This window comes from Chiloscyllium punctatum, chromosome 28 (assembly GCF_047496795.1).
Source record: "Chiloscyllium punctatum isolate Juve2018m chromosome 28, sChiPun1.3, whole genome shotgun sequence".
Classification (NCBI taxonomy): Eukaryota; Metazoa; Chordata; class Chondrichthyes; order Orectolobiformes; family Hemiscylliidae; genus Chiloscyllium; species Chiloscyllium punctatum.
Genome location: NC_092766.1, coordinates 32,981,558 through 32,993,981, shown reverse-complemented (window position 1 = coordinate 32,993,981; position 12,424 = coordinate 32,981,558).

The following is a 12,424-nucleotide window of genomic DNA, read 5'->3' as shown; positions in this document are numbered from 1 at the left end:
TCTGTCAATGTAACACACCGCGGGAAGAGCAGACTGACCCCACTCTGTCAATGTAACACACCCAAGGAAGAGCAGTCTGACCCCACTCTGTCATTGTAACACAGCCAGGGAAGAGCAGACTGACCCCTCTCTGTCAATGTAACTCACCCAGGGAACAGAAGATTGACCTCACTCGGTCAATGGAACACAACCAGGGAAGAGCAGACTGATCCCACTCTGTCAATGTAACACACCCAGGGAAGAGCAGACTGAACCCACTCTGTCAATGTAACACAACCAGGGAAGGGCAGACTGACCCCACTCTGTCAATGTCACGCACCCAGGGAAGAACAGACTGACCCCACTCTGTCAAAGTAACACACTCAGGGAAGAGCAGACTCTTCCCACTCTGTCAAAGTAACAACCTCAGGGAAGAGCAGACTGACCTCACTCTGTCAATGTAACACACCCAGGGAAGAGCAGACTGACCCCACTCTGTCAATGTTACACACCCAGGGAAGAGCAGACTGACCCCTCTCCCTCCGTGTAACTCACCCAGGGAAGAGCAGACTGACCCCACTCTTTCAATGTAACACACCCAGGGAAGAGCAGACTGACCCCACCCCATCAATGTAACGCACCCAGGGAAGAGCAGACAGACCCCACTCTGTCAATGTAACACACCCAGGGAAGAGCAGACTTACCCCACTCTGTCAATGTAACACAACCAGGGAAGGGCAGAATGACCCCACTCTGTCAACGTAACATACTCAGGGAATAGCAGTCTGACCCTACTCTGTCAATGTATCACACCCAGGGAAGAGCAGACTGACCCCACTCTGTCAATGTAACACACCCAGGGAAGAGCAGACTGACCCCACCCTGTCAATGTAACTCACCCAGGGAAGAGCAGACTGACCTCACTCTGTCAATGTAACACACCGCGGGACGAGTAGACTGACCCCACTCTGTCAATGTAACACGCCCAAGGAAGAGCAGTCTGACCCCACTCTGTCATTTTAACACAGCCAGTGAAGAGCAGACTGACCCCTCCCTGTCAATGTAACTCACCCAGGGAACAGAAGATTGACCTCACTCGGTCAATGTAACATACCCAGGGAAGAGCAGACTAACCCCACTCTGTCAATGTAACACACCCAGGGAAGAGCAGACTGACCCCACTCTGTCAATGTAACACACCCAGGGAAGAGCAGACTGACCCCACTCTGTCAATGTCACGCACCCAGGGAAGAGCAGACTGACCGCACTCTGTCATTGTAACACACCCAGGGAAGAGAAGATTGATCCCACTGTGTCAATGTAACACACCCAGGGAAGAGCAGACTGACCCCACACTTTCAATGTAACACATCCAGAGAAGAGCAGACTGACCGCACTCGGTCAATGTAGCCCACCCAGGGAAGAGCAGACTGACCCCTCTCTGTCAATGTAACACACCCAGTGAAGAGCAGATTTACCCCACTCTGTCAATGTAACAGACCCAGGGAAGAGCAGACTGACCGCACTCAGTCAATGTAACACACCCAGGGAAGAGCAGACTGACCCCATTCTGTCAATGTAACACATCCATGGAAGAACAGACTGACCCCACTCTGTCAATGTAAGCCACCCAGGGGAGAGCAGACTTACCCCACTCTGTCAATGTAACACACCCAGGGAAGAGCTGATTGACCCCACTCTGTCAATGTAACACACCCAGGGAAGAGCAGACTGACCCCACTCTGTCAATGTAACACACCCAGGGAAGAGCAGACAGACCCCGTTCTGTCAATGTAACCCACCCAGGGAAGAACAGACTGACCCCGTTCTGTCAATGTAACACACCCAGGGAAGAGCAGACTGACCCCACTCTGTCAGTGTAACACACCCAGGGAAGAGCAGACTGACCCCACTCTGTCAAAGTAACACACCCAGAGAAGAGCAGACTGACCCCACTCTGCCAATGTAACACACCCAGAGAAGAGCGGTCTGACCGCACTCTGTCAATGTAACCCACCCAGTGAAGAGCAGACTGACCCCTCTCCCTCCATGTAACTCACCCAGGGAAGAGCAGACTAACCGCACTCTGTCAATGTCACACACCCAGGGAAGAGCAGACTGAGCCCAATCTGTCAATGTGACACTCTTAGTGAAGAGCAGACTGACCCCACTCTGTCAATGTGACACTCTCAGGGAAGAGCAGACTGACCGCACTCTGTCAATGTGATACTCTCAGGGAAGAGCAGACTGACCCCACTCTGTCAAAGTAACACACCCAGGGAAGAACAGACTGACCCCACTCTGTCAATGTAACACACCCAGGGAAGAGCAGACTGACCCTACTCTGTCAATGCAACATACCCAGGGAAGATCAGACTGACCCCACTCTGTCAATGCAACACACCCAGGGAAGAGCAGACTGACCCCACTCTGTCAATGTAACACACCCAGGGAAGAGCAGACTGACCCCACTCTGTCAATGTAACACACTCAGGGAAGAGCAGAATGAACCAACTCTGTCAATGTAACTCACCCAGGGAAGAGCAGACTGACCTCACTCTGTCAATGTTACACACCGCGGGAAGAGCAGACTGACCCCACTCTGTCAATGTAACACACTCAGGGAAGAGCGGACTGACCTCAGTCTGTCAATGTAACACACCCAGGGAAGAGCAGACTGTCCCCACTCTGTCAATGTAACACACCCAGGGAAGAGCAGACTGACCCCACTCTGTCAATGTGAGACTCTCAGGGAAGAGCAGACTGACCCCACTCTGTCAAAGTAACACACCCAGGGAAGAACAGACTGACCCCACTCTGTCAATGTAACACACCCAGGGAAGAGCAGACTGACCCCACTCTGTCAGTGCAACATACCCAGGGAAGATCAGACTGACCCCACTCTGTCAATGCAACACACCCAGGGAAGAGCAGACTGACCCCACTCTGTCAATGTAACACACCCAGGGAAGAGCAGACTGACCCCACTCTGTCAATGTAACACACTCAGGGAAGAGCAGACTGAACCAACCCTGTCAATGTAACTCACCCAGGGAAGAGCAGACTGACCTCACTCTGTCAATGGTACACACCGCGGGAAGAGCAGACTGACCCCACTCTGTCAATGTAACACACCCAAGGAAGAGCAGACTGACCCCTCTCTGTCAATGTAACACACTCAGGGAAGTGCAGACTGACCTCAGTCTGTCAATGTAACACACCCAGGGAAGAGCAGACTGTCCCCACTCTGTCAATGTAACACACCCAGGGAAGAGCAGACTGACCCCACTCTGTCAATGTAACACACCCAGGGAAGAGCAGACTGTCCCCTCTCCCTCCGTGTAACTCACCCAGGGAATAGCAGACTGACCCCACTCTTTCAATGTAACACACCCAGGGAAGAGCAGACTGACCCCACTTTGTCAATGCAACACACCCAGGGGAGAGCAGACTGACCCCTCTCTCTCCATGTAACTCACCCAGGGAAGATAGACTGACCCCAACCTGTCAATGTTACACACCCAGGGAAAAGCAGACTGACCCCACTCTGTCAATGTAACACACCCAGGGAAGAGCAGACTGACCCCACTCTGTCAATATCACAGACCCTGAGAAGAGCAGACTGACCCCACTTTCTCAATGTAACACACCCAGGGAAGAGCAGACTGACCCTACACTGTCAATGCAACACACCCAGGGAAGAGCAGACTGACCTCACTCTGACAATGTAACCCACCCAGGGAAGAGCAGACTGACCCCACTCTGTCAATATAACACACCCAGGGAAGAGCAGACTGACCCCACTCTGTCAGTGTAACACACCCAGGGAAGAGCAGACTGACCCAACTCTGTCAATGTAACACACCCAGGGAAGAGCGGACTGACCCCACTCTGTCAATGTAACCCACCCAGTGAAGAGCAGACTGACCCCTCTCCCTCCATGTAACTCACCCAGGGAAGAGCAGACTGACCCCACTCTGTCAAAGTAACACACTCAGGGAAGAGCAGACTCTTCCCACTCTGTCAAAGTAACACACTCAGGGAAGAGAAGACTGACCTCACTCTGTCAATGTAACACACCCAGGGAAGAGCAGACTTTCCTCACTCTGTCAATGTAACACACCCAGGGAAGAGCAGACTGACCCCACTCTGTCAATGAAACACACCCAGGGAAGAGCAGACTGACCCCTCTCCCTCCGTGTAACTCACCCAGGGAAGAGCAGTGTGACCCCACTCTTTCAATGTAACACACCCAGGGAAGAGCAGACTAACCGCACTCCATCAATGTAACACTCCCGGGGAAGAGCAGACTGACCCCAACCTGTCAATATAACGCACCCAGGGAAGAGCAGACAGACCCCACTCTGTCAATGTAACACACCCAGGGAAGAACAGACTGACCCCACTCTGTGAATGTAACACAACCAGGGAAGGGCAGACTGACCCCACTCTGTCAATGTAACATACTCAGGGAATAGCAGTCTGACCCCACTCTGTCAATGTATCACACCCAGGGGAGAGCAGACTGACCCCACCCTGTCAATGTAACTCACCCAGGGAAGAGCAGACTTACCTCACTCTGTCAATGTAACACACCGCGGGAAGAGCAGACTGACCCCACTCTGTCAATGTAACACACCCAAGGAAGAGCAGTCTGAACCCACTCTGTCATTGTAACACAGCCAGGGAAGAGCAGACTGACCCCTCTCTGTTAATGTAACTCACCCAGGGAACAGAAGATTGACCTCACTCGGTCAATGTAAAATACCCAGGGAAGAGCAGACTAACCCCACTCTGTCAATTTAACACACCCAGGGAAGAGCAGACTGACCCCACTCTGTCAATGTAACACAACCAGGGAAGAGCAGACTGACCCCACTCTGTCAATGTCACGCACCCAGGGAAGAACAGACTGACCCCACTCTGTCAAAGTAACACATTCAGGGAAGAGCAGACTCTTCCCACTCTGTCAAAGTAACACACTCAGGGAAGAGCAGACTGACTTCACTCTGTCAATGTAACACACCCAGGGAAGAGCAGACTGACCCCACTCTGTCAATGTTACACAACCAGGGAAGAGCAGACTGACCCCTCTCCCTCCGTGTAACTCACCCAGGGAAGAGCAGACTGACCCCACTCTGTCAATGTAACTCACCCAGGGAAGAGCAGACTGACCCCACTCCATCAATGTAACACACCCGGGGAAGAGCAGACTGACCCCACCCTGTCAATGTAACGCCCCCAGGGAAGAGCAGACAGACCCCACTCTGTCAATGTAACACACCCAGGGAAGAGCAGACTTACCCCACTCTGTCAATGTAACACAACCAGGGAAGGGCAGACTGACCCCACTCTGTCAATGTAACATACTCAGGGAATAGCAGTCTGACCCCACTCTGTCAATGTAACTCACCCAGGGAAGAGCAGACTGACCTCACTCTGTCAATGTAACACACCGCGGGACGAGTAGACTGACCCCACTCTGTCAATGTAACACACCCAAGGAAGAGCAGTCTGACCCCACTCAGTCATTGTAACACAGCCAGAGAAGAGCAGACTGACCCCTCCCTGTCAATGTAACTCACCCAGGGAACAGAAGATTGACCTCACTCGGTCAATGTAACATACCCAGGGAAGAGCAGACTAACCCCACTCTGTCAATGTAACACACCCAGGGAAGAGCAGACTGACCCCACTCTGTCAATGTAACACACCCAGGGAAGAGCAGACTGACCCCACTCTGTCAATGTCACGCACCCAGGGAAGAGCAGACTGACCCCACTCTGTCAATGTAACACACCCAGGGAAGAGAAGATTGATCCCACTGTGTCAATGTAGCCCACCCAGGGAAGGACAGACTGACCCCTCTCTGTCAATGTAACACACCCAGGGAAGAGCAGATTTACCCCACTCTGTCAATGTAACTGACCCAGGGAAGAGCAGGCTGACCGCACTCTTTCAATGTAACACACCCAGAGAAGAGCAGACTGACCCCATTCAGTCAATGTAACACATCCAGGGGTGAACAGACTGACCCCACTCTGTCAATGTAAGCCACCCAGGGGAGAGCAGACTTACCCCACTCTGTCAATGTAACACACCCAGGGAAGAGCAGATTGACCCCACTCTGTCAATGTAACACACCCAGGGAAGAGCAGACTGACCCCATTCTGTCAATGTAACCCACCCAGGGAAGAGCAGACTGACCGCACTCAGTCAATGTAACCCACCCAGGGAAGAGCAGACTGACCCCACTCTGTCATTATCACAGACCCAGGGAAGAGCAGACTCACCCAACTCTGTCAATGTAACACACCCAGCGGAGACCAGAGTGACCCCTCTATCTCAATGTAACTCACCTAGGGAAGAACAGACTGACCCCACTCTGTCAAAGTAACACACACAGGGAAGAGCAGACTGACCTCACTCTGTCAATGTAACACACCCAGGGAAGAGCAGACTGTCCTCACTCTGTCAATGTAACACACCCAGGGAAGAGCAGACTGACCCCACTCTGTCAATGTAACACACCCAGGGAAGAGCAGACTAACCCCTCTCCCTCCGTGTAACTCACCCAGGGAAGAGCAGTGTGACCCCACTCTTTCAATGTAACACACCCAGGGAAGAGCAGACTGACCCCACTCCATCAATGTAACACACCCGGGGAAGAGCAGACTGCACCATCCTGTCAATATAACGCACCCAGGGAAGAGCAGACAGACCACACTCTGTCAATGTAACACACCCAGGGAAGAGCAGACTGACCCCACTCTGTCAATGTCACGCACCCAGGGAAGAACAGACTGACCCCACTCTGTCAAAGTAACACACTCAGGGAAGAGCAGACTCTTCCCACTCTGTCAAAGTAACACACTCAGGGAAGAGAAGACTGACCTCACTCTGTCAATGTAACACACCCAGGGAAGAGCAGACTTTCCTCACTCTGTCAATGTAACACACCCAGGGAAGAGCAGACTGACCCCACTCTGTCAATGAAACACACCCAGGGAAGAGCAGACTGACCCCTCTCCCTCCGTGTAACTCACCCAGGGAAGAGCAGTGTGACCCCACTCTTTCAATGTAACACACCCAGGGAAGAGCAGACTAACCGCACTCCATCAATGTAACACTCCCGGGGAAGAGCAGACTGACCCCAACCTGTCAATATAACGCACCCAGGGAAGAGCAGACAGACCCCACTCTGTCAATGTAACACACCCAGGGAAGAACAGACTGACCCCACTCTGTGAATGTAACACAACCAGGGAAGGGCAGACTGACCCCACTCTGTCAATGTAACATACTCAGGGAATAGCAGTCTGACCCCACTCTGTCAATGTATCACACCCAGGGGAGAGCAGACTGACCCCACCCTGTCAATGTAACTCACCCAGGGAAGAGCAGACTTACCTCACTCTGTCAATGTAACACACCGCGGGAAGAGCAGACTGACCCCACTCTGTCAATGTAACACACCCAAGGAAGAGCAGTCTGAACCCACTCTGTCATTGTAACACAGCCAGGGAAGAGCAGACTGACCCCTCTCTGTTAATGTAACTCACCCAGGGAACAGAAGATTGACCTCACTCGGTCAATGTAAAATACCCAGGGAAGAGCAGACTAACCCCACTCTGTCAATTTAACACACCCAGGGAAGAGCAGACTGACCCCACTCTGTCAATGTAACACAACCAGGGAAGAGCAGACTGACCCCACTCTGTCAATGTCACGCACCCAGGGAAGAACAGACTGACCCCACTCTGTCAAAGTAACACATTCAGGGAAGAGCAGACTCTTCCCACTCTGTCAAAGTAACACACTCAGGGAAGAGCAGACTGACTTCACTCTGTCAATGTAACACACCCAGGGAAGAGCAGACTGACCCCACTCTGTCAATGTTACACAACCAGGGAAGAGCAGACTGACCCCTCTCCCTCCGTGTAACTCACCCAGGGAAGAGCAGACTGACCCCACTCTGTCAATGTAACTCACCCAGGGAAGAGCAGACTGACCCCACTCCATCAATGTAACACACCCGGGGAAGAGCAGACTGACCCCACCCTGTCAATGTAACGCCCCCAGGGAAGAGCAGACAGACCCCACTCTGTCAATGTAACACACCCAGGGAAGAGCAGACTTACCCCACTCTGTCAATGTAACACAACCAGGGAAGGGCAGACTGACCCCACTCTGTCAATGTAACATACTCAGGGAATAGCAGTCTGACCCCACTCTGTCAATGTAACTCACCCAGGGAAGAGCAGACTGACCTCACTCTGTCAATGTAACACACCGCGGGACGAGTAGACTGACCCCACTCTGTCAATGTAACACACCCAAGGAAGAGCAGTCTGACCCCACTCAGTCATTGTAACACAGCCAGAGAAGAGCAGACTGACCCCTCCCTGTCAATGTAACTCACCCAGGGAACAGAAGATTGACCTCACTCGGTCAATGTAACATACCCAGGGAAGAGCAGACTAACCCCACTCTGTCAATGTAACACACCCAGGGAAGAGCAGACTGACCCCACTCTGTCAATGTAACACACCCAGGGAAGAGCAGACTGACCCCACTCTGTCAATGTCACGCACCCAGGGAAGAGCAGACTGACCCCACTCTGTCAATGTAACACACCCAGGGAAGAGAAGATTGATCCCACTGTGTCAATGTAGCCCACCCAGGGAAGGACAGACTGACCCCTCTCTGTCAATGTAACACACCCAGGGAAGAGCAGATTTACCCCACTCTGTCAATGTAACTGACCCAGGGAAGAGCAGGCTGACCGCACTCTTTCAATGTAACACACCCAGAGAAGAGCAGACTGACCCCATTCAGTCAATGTAACACATCCAGGGGTGAACAGACTGACCCCACTCTGTCAATGTAAGCCACCCAGGGGAGAGCAGACTTACCCCACTCTGTCAATGTAACACACCCAGGGAAGAGCAGATTGACCCCACTCTGTCAATGTAACACACCCAGGGAAGAGCAGACTGACCCCATTCTGTCAATGTAACCCACCCAGGGAAGAGCAGACTGACCGCACTCAGTCAATGTAACCCACCCAGGGAAGAGCAGACTGACCCCACTCTGTCATTATCACAGACCCAGGGAAGAGCAGACTCACCCAACTCTGTCAATGTAACACACCCAGCGGAGACCAGAGTGACCCCTCTATCTCAATGTAACTCACCTAGGGAAGAACAGACTGACCCCACTCTGTCAAAGTAACACACACAGGGAAGAGCAGACTGACCTCACTCTGTCAATGTAACACACCCAGGGAAGAGCAGACTGTCCTCACTCTGTCAATGTAACACACCCAGGGAAGAGCAGACTGACCCCACTCTGTCAATGTAACACACCCAGGGAAGAGCAGACTAACCCCTCTCCCTCCGTGTAACTCACCCAGGGAAGAGCAGTGTGACCCCACTCTTTCAATGTAACACACCCAGGGAAGAGCAGACTGACCCCACTCCATCAATGTAACACACCCGGGGAAGAGCAGACTGCACCATCCTGTCAATATAACGCACCCAGGGAAGAGCAGACAGACCACACTCTGTCAATGTAACACACCCAGGGAAGAGCAGACTGACCCCACTCTGTGAATGTAACACAACCAGGGAAGGGCAGACTGACCCCACTCTGTCAATGTAACATACTCAGGGAATAGCAGTCTGACCCCACTCTGTCAATGTATCACACCCTGGGGAGAGCAGACTGACCCCACCCTGTCAATGTAACTCACCCAGGGAAGAGCAGACTGACCTCACTCTGTCAATGTAACACACCGCGGGAAGAGCAGACTGACCCCACTCTGTCAATGTAACACACCCAAGGAAGAGCAGTCTGACCCCACTCTGTCATTGTAACACACCCTGGGGAGAGCAGACTGACCCCACCCTGTCAATGTAACTCACCCAGGGAAGAGCAGACTGACCTCACTCTGTCAATGTAACACACCGCGGGAAGAGCAGACTGACCTCTCTCTGTCAATGTAACTCACCCAGGGAACAGAAGATTGACCTCACTCGGTCAATGTAAAATACCCAGGGATGAGCAGACTAACCCCACTCTGTCAATGTAACACACCCAGGGAAGAGCAGATTGACCCCACTCTGTCAATTTAACACAACCAGGGAAGAGCAGACTGACCCCACTCTGTCAATGTCACGCACCCAGGGAAGAACAGACTGACCCCACTCTGTCAAAGTAACACACTCAGGGAAGAGCAGACTCTTCCCACTCTGTCAAAGTAACACACTCAGGGAAGAGCAGACTGACCTCACTCTGTCAATGTAACACACACAGGGAAGAGCAGACTGTCCCCACTCTGTCAATGTAACACACCCAGGGAAGAGCAGACTGACCCCACTCTGTCAATGTTACACACCCAGGGAAGAGCAGACTGACCCCTCTCCCTCCGTGTAACTCACCCAGGGAAGAGCAGACTGACCCCACTCTTTCAATGTAACACACCCAGGGAAGAGCAGACTGACCCCACTCCATCAATGTAACACACTCAATGAAGAGCAGACTGACCCCACCCTGTCAATGTAACGCACCCAGGGAAGAGCAGACAGACCCCACTCTGTCAATGTAACACACCCAGGGAAGAGCAGACTTACCCCACTCTGTCAATGTAACACAACCAGGGAAGGGCAGACTGACCCCACTCTGTCAATGTAACATACTCAGGGAATAGCAGTCTGACCTCACTCTGTCAATGTATCACACCCAGGGGAGAGCAGACTGACCCCACCCTGTCAATGTAACTCACCCAGGGAAGAGCAGACTGACCTCACTCTGTCAATGTAACACACCGCGGGACGAGTAGACTGACCCCACTCTGTCAATATAACACACCCAAGGAAGAGCAGTCTGACCCCACTCTGTCATTGTAACACAGCCAGGGAAGAGCAGACTGACCCCTCCCTGTCAATGTAACTCACCCAGGGAACAGAAGATTGACCTCACTCGGTCAATGTAACATACCCAGGGAAGAGCAGACTAACCCCACTCTGTCAATGTAACACACCCAGGGAAGAGCAGACTGACCCCACTCTGTCAATGTAACACACCCAGGGAAGAGCAGACTGACCCCACTCTGTCAATGTCACGCACCCAGGGAAGAGCAGACTGACCCCACTCTGTCAATGTAACACACCCAGGGAAGAGAAGATTGATCCCACTGTGTCAATGTAACACACCCAGGGAAGAGCAGACTGACCCCACACTTTCAATGTAACACATCCAGAGAAGAGCAGACTGACCGCACTCGGTCAATGTAACCCACCCAGGGAAGAGCAGACTGACCCCTCTCTGTCAATGTAACACACCCAGGGAACAGCAGATTTACCCCACTCTGTCAATGTAACAGACCCAGGGAAGAGCAGACTGACCCCACTCTGTCAATGTAACACACCCAGGGAAGAGCAGACTGACCCCACTCTGTGAATGTAACACAACCAGGGAAGGGCAGACTGACCCCACTCTGTCAATGTAACATACTCAGGGAATAGCAGTCTGACCCCACTCTGTCAATGTATCACACCCTGGGGAGAGCAGACTGACCCTACCCTGTCAATGTAACTCACCCAGGTAAGAGCAGACTGACCTCACTCTGTCAATGTAACACACCGCGGGAAGAGCAGACTGACCCCACTCTGTCAATGTAACACACCCAAGGAAGAGCAGTCTGACCCCACTCTGTCATTGTAACACATCCAGGGAAGAGCAGACTGACCTCTCTCTGTCAATGTAACTCACCCAGGGAACAGAAGATTGACCTCACTCGGTCAATGTAAAATACCCAGGGATGAGCAGACTAACCCCACTCTGTCAATGTAACACACCCAGGGAAGAGCAGATTGACCCCACTCTGTCAATTTAACACAACCAGGGAAGAGCAGACTGACCCCACTCTGTCAATGTCACGCACCCAGGGAAGAACAGACTGACCCCACTCTGTCAAAGTAACACACTCAGGGAAGAGCAGACTCTTCCCACTCTGTCAAAGTAACACACTCAGGGAAGAGCAGACTGACCTCACTCTGTCAATGTAACACACACAGGGAAGAGCAGACTGTCCCCACTCTGTCAATGTAACACACCCAGGGAAGAGCAGACTGACCCCACTCTGTCAATGTTACACACCCAGGGAAGAGCAGACTGACCCCTCTCCCTCCGTGTAACTCACCCAGGGAAGAGCAGACTGACCCCACTCTTTCAATGTAACACACCCAGGGAAGAGCAGACTGACCCCACTCCATCAATGTAACACACCCGGGGAAGAGCAGACTGACCCCACCCTGTCAATGTAACGCACCCAGGGAAGAGCAGACAGACCCCACTCTGTCAATGTAACACACCTAGGGAAGAGCAGTCTTACCCCACTCTGTCAATGTAACACAACCAGGGAAGGGCAGACTGACCCCAC